Below are 11,505 nucleotides of genomic sequence, written 5' to 3'. Positions count from 1 at the left end.
ACATATATACCTATGTATGCACGTATGTATATATTTTTGCAACCATTGAAAATGTATAACCTCTGGTATCTTGACTTGTTTTTCCCCTCAAGAGCTATATTGTGGACTTCCCAAAGTTGAAATAGAAGCTCAGAATTGAACAGACCTTTACCAGAATGTTTAATGCAGCCAGTCATTTCTCCCTTAAATCCAAGAGTGACTAAATTGTGCAGCTGCTAAAAATCTTGCATCTGAAAGAAGAGTTTGTGTTAATTTAACAAATTTTTATTAGGTGACTGAATGTGCCAGGCTCTGTCCAGTGTGCTGGGGTATAGCAATGGACAAAACAGACACAGAACTTAGATGTGACTGTCTGAAATCTAATTATATCCCTCTTTGCTCTTGCAAAACTTCTGTTCCATGTGCTCTCACTAACTCATTGTTAATTTTATACCTGGAAATAGGTATGACCTTTCCCATAGGCTTCTGGGCTATGCTTAAGGTGCCTCTCCAACTGCACTAATAATTTGAAGACTGTATTTTCCACTTGATTTTATTATTATTCTTTAGATAGGTCTACATTGGTAGAAAAACACACTGGCAAAGTTAGAAGTGTAAATTGGCAACAGCTCTCTGAAAAGCAATTTGGCACTATCTATCAAGAGTTTTAAAAATGTTTATATCTTCTGATCCTCTAATTCCACTTCTGGGAATCTGTCCTAAAGAAATAGACTAAAATGTGGGCAAAATTTATGTTTAACAATCCAGAAGTCCAACAGTAGAAAATTGGTTAAATAAATTACCGTATGACTATACAATAGACCATTATACAGTCAATATAATTAATGTTCATGAAGTTACAAACAGCATGCCAAAATGCTTATGATGTTAAAGGAAAGGAGTATATACAAAAATTTTATTTGTAAATTCAATATATGTTTGTTCTGGGGCAAGGGTGTGATCACATGGTTCAGGAAACTTCTAGGGCCTTTCCTGGTGATTCTTACTTAGCCAACTGAGCCAGAGGGTCAATGAATGCAGAGCTCTAGCTCCCTCTAGTACTAGGTTACTGAGGCTTTCCTGGCAGTGCTCAGGGTCTCTACAACAAAAAGTGGTCATATTAAGGGTCTCAGGGCAACACCTAACAAGGTCCGGAGGAACTCCCAGTACTGGATATAGAACTGGGAATGGCCACATACCAGTTAGGAACCTTAACCTCTATCTCTCAGGCCCCAAAGTATGTTTCAAAATGATTGTAAAGAGGGTATAACTCTGGATAGTTAGGTTATAAACTTTTTTAATGTTCCTGTTTCTTATCCTTCCATTTCTTTTCTCCAAAATATTTTTTCTTAGATTAGAACAATATTGTCAAGAGTTGATGATTGAGAAAGTGAAGCCAAACCATTAGTTTGGGTCATGAACAAAGTTACTGAGTGGACATGGAAACTCAGTAATCAGTATTGGTAGTAAGAGAAGAACAGAAGACAAGGGGCCTTCCTCAGAGGAAAAGAGGATGAGACCAGCAATAATATATAGCTGAAAAACTATATATAGCATAAGAAGGAAACATATTAGCTTGAGAAGGAACAACTGGGGTATTCTGGGACTGAAAAAATAGTGCAGCATGGAAGGGTACTTGCCTTGCATGCAACTGACCCAGATTCAATCCCCAGCATCCTGAATGGCTCTCTAAGCACTGCCAGGAGTAATTCCTGAGAGCAGAACCAGGAGCACCTTTTGTATATCATGGATGTGGCTAAAATCCCCACACAAACAAATAAACAAAAGCAACTGGGGCATGTTCCTGTAATGTAGTCCTAAGCAGGGAATATCCTGGATGGATCAAATATATTCAGCTCACATGAAAGGAGATATGATACTCTCATGGGATAACCCTTTATTTAATTTATCTAGTCTTTCATGTAAATTGAATATTCTCAGGATGAATTTTATTAAACTTGGTTCTATGAAGAGTTCTTCCATGTAAATTTCTTTATGATAAGAACGTGCCAAATTCACTTTCATACTGAAACTCTCGAGCATCATGGAGGTACATTGGGAATATTTGGTGTTCCGTGTTAGGAATACCACATACATATCATTAGTCATCTTAATATTGTAACTTACAAAACTCCTAAACTTTCAAATGTTAGTTTGTCAGAATTCACAATGACTCTCCTTGTCTGAAGAGAAATCTTTTTAGGTACTTTAAAGTGAAATAGATTATTCCTAGTCATAGGTGAAATTGTTCTGTTGGAAAGATGTCTTCATAATAGCCTTAGTAAAATGTTTATTATTAAAATGTCAAATATGTACCACTTGGTAAAACTTAAAAGTTTCAAATGAGTGTACAAGGCAATTATATGTTTAATAAGATATGGGAGATTTTTCAAGCTAGGATAAATTTTTAAGATTAAAACTAAGACTCTTGGTCTGTAGAAAGAACCAAAGGATTAAGATTTAGGTTTTAGTTCTGCCCAATACTGAACCATCTGACTTTGAACAGTTCATGTAAACCTGAGCACTTTGTATATTCCCTCTACAAAAGGAGAGTAATTACAGCTATCTTCTGAGTTGTTCATTCTGCTCAACTAACAAATATTTAATCAGTATATTTGACAGTGTCCTAGAGACTGAGAATATAACAGTGACCTCCTCCCAAAATGTTTTTTTCTTGATAATTCTTTGCTTTAGTGAAAACACAAGAAATACAATACATGAGTAAAAGCACAGCACATAAGATAGAGATTATTAGCTGTGATGTTTATTTTGAACAATGTATATCCAATCTGCTCATCACAAGACTTGGTGTATAATGAGTCCTCAGTGGGTAGAAGTTTCCTTTGCTTTTTAAAGCTTTCCTATCAATTCCCAAATTCCTCTCCAAAAATGGCAATTGGCCCAAAGCCTAACCTATTGCCTTCTATCTCCTGCCAGTTAGTAAGGTCTAAACCTGTTTTCACTTAGGAAGACAAAAGAATTCTTACATTTGGTTTTTGTGCTTCCTGTATGCAGATTAATCAAGGTGGTGCAAAAACACTGTTGATAAATGACCTTTTCTAGAGCCAATTGGCAGGGGTCCTTGCCTGGATCTAGATGGCAGGTGTAAGGTCCACAAAGACAAAATGCACAGTGTCATTGCTGTTTAAGCAAAAGAGAGTAGGAGACTGCCATGACTGTTTCTCAGAGAAATGATATGTGCCTCTGTCCTGTTCCAAACATTAGAGAACTGGGCAAAGTTTGCATTTATGAGAAACCAAAGTGTTGACAAGAAGCCAGTGAAAGGAAGGTTTCATATTTGTGGTTTATTTCTAGGTTTGCTCTATGTAGGAGATTTGAAAAGTTTAAAAATATTTTAAGAAGCAGTCAAAAGGGGATGGAGTGATAGTACAGGGAGTAGGGAATTTGCTTGCATGTGGACAACATGTGTTTGACTCTCAACATCCATACTATCTAGACCAGAGGTCTCAAACTTGCAGCCTACAGGCCGTTTGCAGCCCTCCATAAAACATTTTGTGGCCCGCGGCCGGCCTTCAAATATCGCAGTATTCGCGATTATTTGCTTACCGAATAATCACAATAAAAATCGCATTAGTAAGAAAAAAATTGCATTAAACATTCACATACCCCGAGCAGTTCCGTTCGGGGTATGCAAATGTTTAATGCGATTTTTTGCGATTTTTTTTCTTACTAATGTGATTTTTTTATTGCAAATATTCGGTAAGCGAATAATTGCGAATACTTTGCACCTAGCGCAGATGTCATTTCCGCTGCTCCTGCCCGTTGTCCCTTGCATTATTGGAGGCCTAAGGGAGAGAAGGGAGAGAAGTTTATTACAGAATTAGATTTTGTCATACCTTCATCACGACTTCATCAAAGCCTGCAGTGAAGAGAAAGATTGATGACGAGCACAGACAATTTCAGGAAAAGTGAGAGACACAGTATTTCTTTGTTGAGCACAGGGGCATCCCCATATGTCTTATTTGCTCAGAGAAAGTTGCAGTGCACAAGGAATACAACTTGAAACACCATTATTCAACTAAACATGCTGAGGAATGTGCAAAATATCAAGAAAAGGAGAGAGCCAAGCAGGTTGCCAGTCTTAAAGCATGTATAATGAGGCAACAAGATTTCTTCAAGAAAGCAACCAAAGAAAATGTTGCATCAGTCGAAGCTAGTTACATGGTTAGTGAGATGATTGCTAAGGCAGGGAAACCATTCACAGAAGGAGAGTTTGTTAAAAAATGCATGTTACAGCCTTGCAAGTATATGTCTAGAAAAGAAAGGTCAGTTTAGCAAAATCAGCCTTTCTGCCAACACTGTGGCAGAGTGCATTTCTGACATGTCAAGTGGCATTTATCATTAACTGTGTGAGAAAGCCAAATGTTTTGATACATACTCAGTTGCTCTTGATGAGGGGACAGATATAACAGACACTGCGCAGCTCACAATTTATGTCCGTCGTGATGATTGCACTTTTGAATTGACAGAGGAGCTGCTCACAATAATTCCAATGCATGGCTAGACCACCACTAATGAGATATTTCGGCATCTGTGTGATGCCATTGAGAATGCAGGTTTGCCATGGAAGAGGTTTGTTGGAATAATAACCAATGGAGCACCATGATGACAGGGAGGAAAAATGGACTGGTGGCACTTGTTCAAAAAAAACTTGAAGAGGAGAGTGTAGAGAAGGCCATTGCTCTTCACTGCATTATCCATCAGCAGGCCCTTTGCAGTAAATGCCTGCCGTATGACAATGTGATGTCTGTTTTTGTGAAATGCATCAACCGAATCAGATCCAGGGGCTTAAAGCACAGGAGATTCCGTGCCTTTTTAGAGGAAATGAAGTCAGAATATGGAGATGTGCTCTATTTCACCGAGGTACGTTGGCTCAGCAGGGGAAATGTCCTGAAAAGATTTTTTGAGTTGATTGAAGTGAAAGCTTCATGGAGAAGGATGGGAATGCTGTTTCTGAGTTGAGTGATCACAAATGGCTCATGGACTTAGCTTTTCTTGTTGACATCACACATAAGCTGAACGTACTAAACAAGATGTTGCAAGGCCCGGGGCAGCTTATCAGTGCTGCCTATGACAACGTGAGAGCGTTCTCCACAAAACTTGTGTTATGGAAATCCCAGCTCTCTCAGACAAACACAAAAAAAGAAACAGTCAAAAGTTTTCCCCCTAGGTTTCAACTATATTATCAGACTCATCTCTCTGCCTTGGCTCCCTCGAAAACATCCAGTGAACTCTAATTGCCTGAATTCCTTCTTTGGACCCAGGTCTGTACTTGTTACACAGGGGGCATCCCTGGGAGATGGGGAGTGGTCCAGAGACCACGAATGGACTCTTGCTTTCTGCTTCTATCTTTCCCCCAAAGACAGCTCTGAAATTTACTTTTTTGCAGCTTTTGTAAAGAATTTAGACCAAACATTTGGAATCATTACATTTATGATAGTTGTAAGAATGAAAAAGTAGGATGTATAAAAGGCAAAACACAGGACTAGGAAGATTAGGATTTGCCTTGCACTCAGCCCTCCTGAGTTTGATGCCTAGGATCCTATATAACCCCCTCAGCCTAACCTGAGTGCAGGCTAGTATAAGCGCTGTCCATCACTGGATGTTTATCAACCTTTTTTTTTTAAGTGGTTCTTATTAAATCTGTACATTACCAAAAAGAAAAATAATTACCAAAAAAAGTAATTTTGTAATTATTTGTCTGTAGGAAAACAGAACTTTAAGAAATCGCTTAAACAGTGAGCTTAAATATAAATTTAAGATAATCTTTTGTATTTTTTTTTTTTTTTTGGTTTTTGGGCCACACCCGGCGTTGCTCAGGGGTTACTCCTGGCTGTCTGCTCAGAAATAGCTCCTGGCAGGCAGGGGGGACCATATGGAACACCGGGATTCGAACCAACCACCTTTGGTCCTGGATCAGCTAGCTGCTTGCAAGGCAAACACCGCTGTGCTATCTCTCCGGGCCCTTAAGATAATCTTTTTAAAAAGGCAAAGCACACAGAACAATTGTAAGTGATTTAATTAATTAATTAATTATTTTAAAATATGAAATGCTTCAAAATTTGCGTGTCATTCTTGTGCAGGGGCCATGCTAATCTTCTCTGTGTCGTTCCAATTTTAGTATATGTGCTACCGAAGCGAGCACGATTTAATTTATTTTTTAACACTAATTTATTTTTCTAACAAAAGGTTTTAGAGTTCCTAAATACAAGCTTTTAATATGCAGTATCTTCTGAGAAGTAACTGGACATTAGGCTTGCTTTAAGATCCTATAAGAGAAAATTCAGAATTACAGCCCAGATTAGATGAGGAAATTGGCCCAGGGAGGTTAAGTGACTTTTTTTGAATCACACATCTAGTTGGTGGCAGAGCCAGGATAATATTGAAGGACCTTGAATTTCACTCAGTTCAGTGAGTTTTTTTCTCATTACTGCATTGGCAATAGTTTTCTTTACTAAAATTATAATTTTGAAACTTGCTTTAAAATAGCAGTCACATTTACATTTGATAACTACTATTTACCAAGAGTTGCTCACATTTTTAGGCACTAAAGGTGGTACAAAGATTTGATTCAAGTGTCCCTGAGGTATCCAGATTCTGGATCTTTCCATAAGTATGTTCATGAATAGACGTTGGCATTTTGTCATTCACTTTTTCCAGATGTTCTTCCCAGGATATGTGTTAGGTTTGTGTTTTTAATATTTCTCAAATACATTTAAAAAATCTGTGCACATAAATCCTAATAAAGTTCTCAACTATCTCCTCAATGCTGTCTCAAGTTTCCAGGCATGTTTTTATTTATGACAGTGTCTGCAGGCATGAATGCTATCACATCATTAAGGCCTATATTCCTAAACCCTGGATTTGTGTTTCTAAATGTTCTGAGAATTCTTTACACCGGTTAATGCCACTATATGGTGCCATGACATTTCCATAGTAACATCTATTTCAAATAGGAAAACAGGAAGCCCAAGGAAAAGGGACCAAGGTTTCAAATACAAGAACTAAAATAAAATTTAAAAAAAAAGAATGCACACATGGAGGCATGTAAATTTTAGGGTCTTGTTTTGTTTTTATTTGGGGGCTACACCCTGCTGTTCTCAGGACTTACTCCTGGCTCTAGAATCAGGAATCACTCCTGGCAGACTTTAGGGACTATATTAGGGGCCAGGGACGGAACCAAGGTCAATCGCAAGCAAAGCAAGCACCCTACCTGCTGTAGTATCATTCCAGGACTGTAATTTTCAAATTAGTGACCCTTGTGAACAAAATTTTTTTTTGGTTTTTGGCCCACACCCGGCAACACTTGGGGTTATTCCGGCTTTGTGCTCAGAAATCGCCCCTGGAAGACTCAGGGGACCATTTGGGATGCCGGGAACCAAACCACTGTTGATCCTGGATCAGCCGCTTGCAAGGCAAACACCCTACTGTTGTGCTATCTGTCTGGCCCCACTCCTTGTCCAACTGAGGCTGTACGAAGTCAGAGTTCTGCTCTCACAGGAACTGCACTACTTCTTTCCTCTTGACAACAAGGTGAGAGAGCACTCTTCCCCTGAACAGCCACTTCACTTCTTCATGGAGAAGATGCTAGTAGTGGGCATCCATACTCTCACCCAGGGTGGTGAATAGCCTGGATTTGATCACAATTGTGAATTTCACAAATTATCTTTACTGTGTCATCTGTCACAGAGTTTAGTTCAGCAGGGAGTTTTTTTGAATCCAGTCTATCATACAATGAGTGGATACAATGTACAGGTGTGCAACTTCTGTTTCTTGTGACTACACAAAAACACTGATTTCATGCACAGTGCATCATCTGTACATACATCAACACATCAGATTATTATTCTGAGTGAAATGAGTCAGAAGGAGAGGTGTAGACACAGAATAATCATTTGTGGCATATAAGAAATTATATGCCATTATAATAAATATGTAATATCTAGAGAAAATAGGGATGAGGGACAGGAGGACTAGTCCATGATAGGAAGCTTGCCATAAAAAGTGGTGAGTTCAGTTAGAATGGAGAAAGGTACATTATGACATTGATAGTTGGAACATATCACTCTGGACAAGAACTGGATGCTGAAAATGGATAAGTGACATGCATGGTACCCTTTAATTAACAATATTGCAAACCACGGTGTCACAAAGGAAATTTTGCAAACCTCAATGTCATAAAGGAAAAGAGAGATAGAGGAAAAAAAAAAAGCAAAATGCCTGGCCCTGACATAGGAGAGGAGGGTGAAGGGGAAGGAAACAAGAGACATTGGTGGTGGGGAAAGTGCACTGGTGAAGGATGGTGTGCATTCTATGATTGAAACTTAAGTATGAATAATTTTGTACAAAATTTTTGAATAATTTTGTACAAAAATGTTTCAGGCACTCTATCATAATTCCTTTATGATATATCATATGCCTTTAACAAAGTGCCGTTTTTGGTTTTGTGTGTATTTTAGTTTGGTTTCTTGCAACACACACTAAACTTTAGTAAAGTGTCAATAGATTTTTTTTTCCTTTCAGTGAAATCTCTACTTTTCTCTGGAACACTGTCCTTGCTTTTAAAGATTGTTAAAAGGTTTTTCTCTTTTACCTGTTTCATCTCCATATTGTAGGGTTTCAAATTTTAGCACATTTTGGTTATCAAGAGAAAATGTTCTGAAATGTTTTGCTTACTTATCAGAAATCAAAGCATTTTTCTCGAGAAGGGTGTTCACTATCCAGAATTAACAAACGATCAGTGGATTAAAAAACTGTATTTCATGGTGGAGTTACTTCACATCGAAATCAGCTTAATCACAAACTACAGGGGAAAGGAAACACAATTTTTTCAATATTAGAAGAAGTTATTTCGTTTGAAAACAAATGATCTGTTTTTGCTCAAGATTTTGACAGAGAAACTTTGATTCACCTTCCAAGCCTGTTGAAACATCGCCAAGAAAATAATTCTGATATTGACATTACCTATTTTAAAATAGCACTTTTAAATATGAGGGAAGCTTTTCTCAAGAGGTTTCAGGATTTCAGAAACAGCATAGCGACGTTGGCTCTGGATGCCACTGTAACAGAATTATATTTTTCTCCCTTTAATATCAATATTGGCAACTTTGAAATGCAATTGCTGGATTTAAAAAACAAAGAACTGTGGAGCTCGAAATTTGCACGTCTTTGTGCTAATTTAGAAAGATTGGAGAAACACAAATGTGAACTTGGTTCACAGAACAAGTGGTCTGCTTTGAAAAACCTAGAGAAGGGCCTGGAGAGATAGCACAGCAGCGTTTGCCTTGCAAGCAGCCAATCCAGGACCAAAGGTGGTTGGTTTGAATCCCGGTGTCCCATATGGTCCCCCGTGCCTGCCAGGAGCTATTTCTGAGCAGACAGCCAGGAGTAACCCCTGAGCAACACTGGGTGTGGGCCAAAAACCAAAAAAAAAAAAAAAAGAACTGGAAAAGGAAGATATGTTGATTTTTAACACTTGGAATAGTATTCCTAACTCATAATCAACTAAAAAAGCTAGCGTTTGCTGTTCTTTCCTTGTTCGGGTCTACATATTGATGCTAACAATCATTTTCAAGCATGAATCTTATCAAGAGTAAATTGAGAAATCGTGTCATCGATGAGAACCTGGAATCGTGCCTAAAATTAAAAACAACATACAAACCTGACTTACTCAAACTATCCAAGCAAATGCAAGGCCAATGTTTACATTAGTGTTTGTGACTTTGTCAGTCATTGTCAGGATTTCATTTTCTCTACATTGTAAGGCAAATTTTATGGAATTTAATGTTATCGATAAATAATATCATTCTAAATTTTTTATTTTATTAGTTGTGTTATTTGTATCCTCCCGACCTATGTGGATACTTGCATGCAGAATATTCTCAATAAAAACTTACTGAAACTAAAAACAGTGTACCATCCTATGTATTTTCGGTTTTAAAAAGGTGGCTCTCGGGGTTGGAGAGACAGTATGGAGGTAAGGCATTTGCCTCTCATGCAGAAGGTTGGTGATTCAAATCCCGGCATCCCATATGGTCCCCTGAGCCTACCAGGAGCAATTTCTGAGCATAGAACCAGGAGTAACCCCTGAGTGCTGCCAAAACAAACAAAACAAACAAAAAAAAAAAACTATGAAAAAAATGTGGCTCTCAAAATAAATTTTAATTGTGGTTTTGGTGAGATTTGGCTCAGTTGAAAAAAAAAGGTTGCCAACCACTGGACTAGGTGATCACTCACTTATCATCTCATTGTCCTGAACTCCATCCTCTACTATGTAGCAGATAAATATGCTATTTAGTTTGGAGTTTATTGGACAATGAGGCTTTTTTGATAATGATATTTTGAGCTTATTAAAGCCTCAAAACATCTGCTGTCTAACTTCATGCTGTCATTCACCTGTGAAGTTTCCACTCAACACTTTAACATTAGCCTTACTTTAGCTGTTTCACCCACCCCACCTCTCTCCCATGCACTTTATATGCCAAAGAAACTGTAACATGAAAGTAATTATGGGTAGAATATTTTTCTTCTCCTCCAGCTCATGAACCACTCAAAAGCCAAGACTGGATATGAGAGATCTTTCCCATATCCAGTTTCCTAGATAAATAAAAACATCAACATTTTTATTATTGTTAAATTTTCTTTTTTTTATTTTTTTATTTTGAATTATGAGAACAAAAGATGCAAAGAAAGAGGACAAGGTAAAGTTACAGTGGAAGGACAATCAGCCATAACATAATTCTCAGAAGAAGTCCCCTTGCTGATATCTTAACTTTGAACTTTCAGCCAAAGAAAGTTAAGATAAATAAAACAGAATCCATGTACAATTACTTTGTCCCTAAAGTCCCCAGATTGTAGCACATTATAATATTTCTTAACAGCACACAAGGCAATCTAAAGCCATAAAACTTACGTAACTCCTTAAACTTTAGAGGCATAGTATTTTTTACATTTCCATGTACATGCATATTAGCTTAAGTTAACCTCAAATTTTAAGTGGGTGCATTTTAAGGATTAGAGTCAAAGGAGCACAGTAAAAACAGTGTTAGAGTGGCAATTGTTGTTTGCATAGGCCCACCAAAATATGAGAGGCATGGAAAGGAATAACCTTGGCCTAAATACAAAGAGATCCTACCCCTGAAGTTTCCTGGCATAAGACCAACTCTAGGCTTCAGGCAAGTTATCGTCCGATCCACGACATTGTCCGTAGTGCCAACACACTTTTCACACAGTCTCTGTTGTTGGTATCATGTTTCTGTATTAAAGATTCTGGAATCTGCATATCCTACATTGAATTCATGATGTGGAGTGTCTTCTCGTTTCACCTCACCATGAAAGGGCAATGCAGGAAGCCCTGTCCAGTAAGCAGGTCATTGTTCTTGTTAAGTCTTCTCAGTGTTAAGGGAAGTCTCTTTTGAGTAGATCAATGTCAGAGCAGCTGTAGGGTCTTCCCTGGTAGAGGAATGCCTCCAGGTTATGTTATATACAACCTTGGATGTTTTGTAG

The 11,505-nt window shown here is 38.0% G+C and overlaps 1 non-coding gene across 1 annotated transcript; it reads right to left on the bottom strand.

Moving 5' to 3' along the window:
• Positions 1 to 6,039: 6,039 nt before the first annotated feature.
• LOC126019784 (U6 spliceosomal RNA) lies at positions 6,040 to 6,145 on the bottom strand. Its single transcript, XR_007499407.1, has one exon. It is a non-coding gene; the product is annotated as a U6 spliceosomal RNA (small nuclear RNA).
• Positions 6,146 to 11,505: the final 5,360 nt, after the last annotated feature.

This window comes from Suncus etruscus, chromosome 9, assembly GCF_024139225.1.
Source record: "Suncus etruscus isolate mSunEtr1 chromosome 9, mSunEtr1.pri.cur, whole genome shotgun sequence".
NCBI lineage: Eukaryota > Metazoa > Chordata > Mammalia > Eulipotyphla > Soricidae > Suncus > Suncus etruscus.
This window is presented reverse-complemented; position numbering and strand designations above follow the sequence as displayed.